Raw genomic sequence first — 6283 nt, 5'->3', positions numbered from 1 at the left:
GGCAGAGGTTGTAGGTAAGTAGTGCATGTGCAAGAGCCACACATCCCCAGTGGCTATGAGTGGCAGGAGGCTGTGGGCTATTGCAGTGCAGACCTTGTCAGCTCACCTAAGATGCTGGCCTGGTACCAGGGCCAGGGCAGCAGGGGCTCGGCATTGGGCAGCAGGAAGGGGAGCAGGCAGGGCTGCCCGCACAGGAAGCCCAGCCTCAGCAGCAGGGCACTGCCACCCAGCACTGCCTGCAGCCATGTCAGTGGCGGTGGTGGCCGAGGGAGCCTGCAGCTTGGTCTCCAGCCCTTGGCTGATGGCAAAGCCCTTGGTGCACAAGCCAGGGTCACCCAGCTGTGCCACCTTCTTGCTGGGTACCACCCCCGTGGTCTCGGCCTGTCATGCTGCCTGGGAGCACTTGCTGCTGCCAACCAGGGACTTTTTATCCTGCTGCCCTGGTCGGCCAGCTCCAATCGGCTCCAGGTGTGGCCAGGGGCGAGGGCAGGCCCCATGGCACAGCCCCTGGGATTAGTTGCCACCAAAGTCCCCCAATGGTTCCCATCTGGTGCAAGGAGCAGGGTGTACAGCCTTTTTTTACCAGTTTAATTTCCACATTGTGGCTGACCAGGGGCACTGAGTCACTTTGGCAATGGCTCTGAGCAACTCCCTCCTGCAGTACAAAGACACAGTGAGGTCTGGGAACAGCGGAGTTTCTTCAAGGCCTCATAGATGAATGATGAAATAGATGGAAATTTGGACAAACACTGCATGGCAGAGCGGTTACATTGACGATAGCCCTGGCAAGGACTGCATCCGATTTTATCAGCACTTACAAGCTGGCGTCTGAAGAAAGGCAGGATGGAACTGAAATCTCAGCTGCTTTAGGAAATCATTTGTCCCAAAGGAAATGTGATAAATGAGAGTATATTTTCCAATGCATCTAATCAAACAAACTGAAACTATAGACCAGTGATTCTTAACCAAACTGCCACGGCATGCCATGAAATGCTTTTAAGGGTGTTCACTGGTAGGTGTGTAGACAACTCCACATGGTGAACAAGATAAAACAAGAGATGTCAAATAGGAATCCATGGAGGCAAAAACACTGATTGTTATAGTATGAGTTCTTTGCAACAGAAGATTTGCTCTATTAGCTTTCTGTGATCAGGAAAAAAAAAAAAAAGTGTGACAGCCAAGAGCTGGCATTTTCCAAGGGGTACCTTGGGTCTAAAAAGGTTGAGAAACAGTGCTGTAGACCAACAAGCAACCAGGCTCTCATATTAGTTAGCCTCTTCCAGCAAGTTTGGCACAGCTGCAGGCAAACTTCTTACAGATCATATAGTTTTAAGCATCAAAGATAATGAAACCACAGTGCATATGTTGCAACAATCAGAGTTGGAACTTAATCAGGCTGTTGATATATGTCACAGTAGGGAATAAGCAAAGAAACAGTGACAAAAAATGGAAAGCATTAGAAGATGTAGGAGAGACGCACCGGGCAGATAAACAGAGGGAAAACACAGATGAAAACAAGATGTAGAGCAGCAGCTTGCGTGGCTGAGCAAGGAATGCATAGAAGGGGCAAATGCCCACCATATGTTTCCATACATGCCAGAGAAATCATCTTCCAGGAGTACAAGGACAGCAGTGGAAACAAGCCTTTATAGCATACACCAGGTGGGCAGTGACAGTACCACCTTCTCAGAAGTGTCTGTCTTCATCACCATCCACTGGAGCAGAAATGAAAGGAAAGGAAAGGAAAGGAGCGGTCTGCACAAGTCAACTACAAAACAGGAGCAAAGCACCCAGTACAGGCAGGAGTAACTGTAGCTCTGCCCCCACATAATGAGTGTTAAAGGGTACTGCAAAATGAGCATGGTCAATGTGGTATTGAGGGTTGGCTGGACTGAGCTCCTGGTGCTTGAGAATTGTCTCCAAACTGCATCTGATATCCCTAAAGTCTACTGGATACCTGAGCTGGGATTTGGCAACCAGGAGAAGAGCTCTAGCCCTTTTGTTGCTGCAATTTTCCAAGTAGTCAAGATGTGCAGCATTGTGGCAAGGCAAAATCTTAAGGGGCCTTGCCTTTGCTGCAATGTTTTGCTTAAATTTGGCCTGTCACAGGCCACTTTCCTTTAACTTACTAGGAGGGGGACAAATCTGTAGAAATTCTGGTTCTCGCAGACGTAATCCTGAGGAAATTAAAGCAAAGAAAAGAGAGTTCCTGTAGGAAATACTCTTCTGCTTTGTCCACACTGCTGTCCAGAGGCATGCTTGTGGGTCACGTAGACGCATGCAAGCTAACTTTAAACCAGCTAGTTCAGGAGCCACTCTAAGCAATGGCAGCAGAGTTCAGCCTGAGGCAGCTACCTGTGCATTGACCCAGGGTCCTGGGGAGGTTTTGCAGCCTGCGTTGACCCTTGCGCTGCTGTGGCTACACAGGGTATCGGTGCACCCCTGCACTACAGTATGGACATCCCCTTCATCTCTTTCACTGCACCACTTTTCTGGGTCACTAGCTTCATCCTGCTACCTCCTACCCCAGATAATCTCTGTGGTGCTTCAGCTGTAGTTGATGGTAGCTGCAATGGACAGCAGTATCCTGGACAGCCTACTTTTGGGGTCCAAAGAGCAATATTAGCAAATATCCTTATGTCTGGCTCTTTCCACTCTGAATCCATGCCTGCCTGCTCCTCTCCACTTTGGAGGGGTGTGGGGTGCTGCTAATGGTGCTACTGATGTACCTCCTCCTGGAGGCACGATGGAGGAGCACACAGGGTGGGTTCGATAAGTGTCCTGCTGCATGAAGGTGAGACAGCTGAGCATCAGCCTAACAATGTAGACACAAGACAGGGCTGCCAAATGCACAAAACAAGCAAGACTGAAAAGAAAGAACAGAATCTTCCTTTCTCCAAGCTTTCCCCATCATTGGATCAGAGGCATTATCAGACAAAACTGTGATTTCATAAATCAACTCTTGCTTTAAGAGGCTTTGGGAAGGTGGGGAAGGGGTAGAGTTTGTCCCCTCCATCCATTCAGGGCAAAAACTCAGACGCATAACATTCTCTAAGCACATGCTATTGCAGTGATCAACAGGTACTTTGCAGTTATTTAACAGATAATGTCACTGGATAATGGGCTCCTGCTGTTAGACAAAGTCAGAGGCAAAAGCCAAGGCATTTTTGTGCTTGGTTTTAATCTGAAAATGAAGTTTAGTTGCTTAGAAAAACAGCTGGTTGAAACAGCTCATTAGTTTTTTTCTCCAGCCTCCCAATATCTAGCAAGGATTTCTTTCCCCAGGCAAGAGGGAGAGGGATATTGAGCAATCGCCTGCCAGAAAGGGTTCCAAAATCTTTTAACATGCAAGAAGGATAAGAGGAGAACTTCTCACTGTTTTTCCACTTCTTTTTTTGGCCTTTTACATGAGCCTGATGACACAACAGCACCTGATGTGATTATCAGTCTTGAGCTGACACAGTCTGATTAGAGTCACAGCTGGAAATGCTGGGGAGACCATCAGATGGCTCATAAAAGGCATTACTTGAACACTTTCTGCTGTACGAGGAGCTGAGTTATACAGGCATCATTGGGGACCAACCAAACCTGGGGATAGGAAGGTTCAATGGATCTAGGGTCAACACCAAAAGCCAAGGCCAAAGTTCAGCTTCATTTATACAGAAACATATTTTTGGAATATATTTATCTGCAACTAAGACTGGACAACTAGAGCAGCAGGTGTATCCACATGGCTTATCGATGCAGGTTTAACCTACTTCTGGGAGGGTTTTGGTCAAGATAGGCCACTGGGGACAACCTGGGGGTCAGCAGGGCAAGGGTACTCAGTTTGGTTACCAGCACAGAGGGGAGATCCAAGAGACGTCGTCTGAGTCATAAACCAAGGGCAGGAGCCAGGAGTCAGAGACCCAGTGCTGAGTTCTAAGTAAAATCCAAGGCTGAGGATCATGATCAGACAAATAAGGATGCTGGGGAAACCAGGGAGAGCAGGGCCAGTGTCAAGGTCCAGGGGAGATCCAAGATGAGGGCCAGGAAAAGCCAAAGCCAAGTCAGGAGCCAAGAGAACTGGAGAGCAGTGAACATGAAGCTTGAGGCTTACCAGAACAGACTGAGGCTGTTTGAAGGCATGCACGAAACCTGGGGCTGCAAGGGGTTAGTGGCACTTTCAGCAGCAGGGGAGATAGCATGATGGTTTTCAGCCCAGGTGGTTTTACTTATCTGGCAGGGGACATGCTCTTCTTTTCAGCCTTGAATAACTTGGTGTAGGTAGATGGTGAAGGCCTGTCCTTTGCACTGCTGGCAGGCTAACCCCTGTGAGGGTCTACAAATGCCTCCAAATGCAAAGGTCTTGGCTGCGTGATTTGTAGCAATGGGGGACTGCTCTCGGGCTTTCCCTCTAGCTTGCTCCTTAGGCCTCTCGGCTAGGGGCAAGAGAGACTAGGGAGCACCTGAACTCCAAGGCCTCCGGGCTTGGGGCTTGCACATAGGATGCCTCCTATGGATTTGGGAGTATCGGAAGCCCCAAGCTGAAGAGTCTGGGAAAGAGGATACTTGCTGGTGGTAGTGCCACACAGACTTGAACAACTGAGCTCTGCTCAGTCAAAAGAGTTCAGAACTGATTTGGCCCAAGATATGAAATAAAAAAAAAAAATGTTTTTAAATTAAAATCTGGCTGCAGAGAACTTGGGCAGTTGCATTAGCTGGGGATCAAGGGCAGGTGTGGTAGCTCAGGTGCTTGGGCCAGACTTGATCAGAGGCCCTGACAACTTCCTTTGTGCATCACTGGGTCTGCCTTTTTAAACCAAGCACACAGGCTCCTGAGCAGGTAGCCACATGTTTCTGCCCGCAGACTCTAGGCACTCTGGGATTTTTCTCATGGCACACTGGAGGGTGCCGACTAGATCTGCCCAGAAGTCTAACATGTGTGGTCAAATTAACAACTCCCTTGATTACTGTTGGCTTCCTGTAACTCATGTGACTTGTGCAAAGCCAGGCAAATCTAAGATCTACTAAACCATCTCTTGCTCAAAGAAAAGTATGGAAGAGGAAAAAATTGTCTTGTATAAGGGAGTAAGAAGGCTGAAATGGCTTTTAGTCTGGTCAGACCATGTTTTGGGGTGCTCATGGGTATACTTTCTGCATGCTGGCAAAGATCTTACTGGTCTACGCAGCAAGCTTGTCATTTGTTAACTCCATAAAACCACAATGTCAAATCCCACTCCTTCATTCTTCCATAGTTTCGTAGTCATTTGGGGCTGGAAGGGACCTTACAGATCATTGGGTCCATCCCCCAATTTTTTTTATTTATTTATTTTATTGTTTTTGGTTTTGTTTTTTTTTCCAAAGCAGGTCAACTGCTTAGAGCATAAAATGTTGATAGAAAGATATTCCATAAGGTTTATTTTATGGGTAAATCTCTGCTAAAAAACATTATGGTGGTATATGTCCCTGTAAAACCTCTTGGCATGTTCCATGATAAGGGGTTAGCCAAGAATCTCTTATTCTTACCACTCTTATTCAACACAGCGTGTGCTGCCTTTTCCTCTTGGACGTAGAAATGACTGCCTACAACTGATGCTGTACATACAGTGCTTGGGGATCCTGCAGGATGAGAGTTCCTGAATATATCACAGATAAGTAGGTCTAATCCAGCCCCCTGCTCAAGGGAGGATCATCCATGACTAAGTCATCCCAGCCAAGAGTCTCTCCAGCCTGCTTTTGAACACTTCCAAGGATGGAGACTCTACAATTTCTCTAGGTAACCTATTCCACCCTCAGAAAGTTCCTCCTAATTTCCAACCAATAGGGTCACATAACACCTCCAGGATACCAGATGCAGGTAATCCTAAATCTGACAATTCCCCTGTGATCCACCCACTATCAGCTACAAAGCTGTTGAATAGAGCCAGCAAAGAATTACCCCCAGTGAGGAGTTAGCATTCGGCTCCAACTACAAACAGCACGCATGGCGGAGCCTGAACAGACTGGGTGTGGGTCTCGGCAGATGCAACTTTTTCATGCAATCATGGGGCCTCTACGCAACAAACCAATGCGTTTGTCAGGAGAAGCAAACCACGGATCGTCTCTTGAGATGCCCTGTAGCACCACAATGCACCCCACAAGATCTGGCAACACCAACTCCAGAAGTAGTGACCTGTGCAAAATAGCGGGAGCAGACCATATAGAAAGGTTGGACTGGAGACACGACAAAGAAGCAGCAGCCATGAGGAATATCCCTGAGCCTGAACATACTAAAAAGCTGCCAGTCAAATTTCCTGGTGAT

General features: G+C 47.6%; 1 pseudogene; it reads left to right on the top strand.

Moving 5' to 3' along the window:
* Window positions 1-4210: 4210 nt before the first annotated feature.
* LOC112548282 lies at window positions 4211-4398 on the top strand (annotated as a pseudogene).
* The last annotated feature ends 1885 nt before the right edge of the window (window positions 4399-6283 follow it).

The sequence above is a fragment of the Alligator sinensis genome, unplaced genomic scaffold, assembly GCF_000455745.1.
Source record: "Alligator sinensis unplaced genomic scaffold, ASM45574v1 scaffold1489_1, whole genome shotgun sequence".
NCBI classification, from domain to species: domain Eukaryota; kingdom Metazoa; phylum Chordata; order Crocodylia; family Alligatoridae; genus Alligator; species Alligator sinensis.
This window is presented reverse-complemented; position numbering and strand designations above follow the sequence as displayed.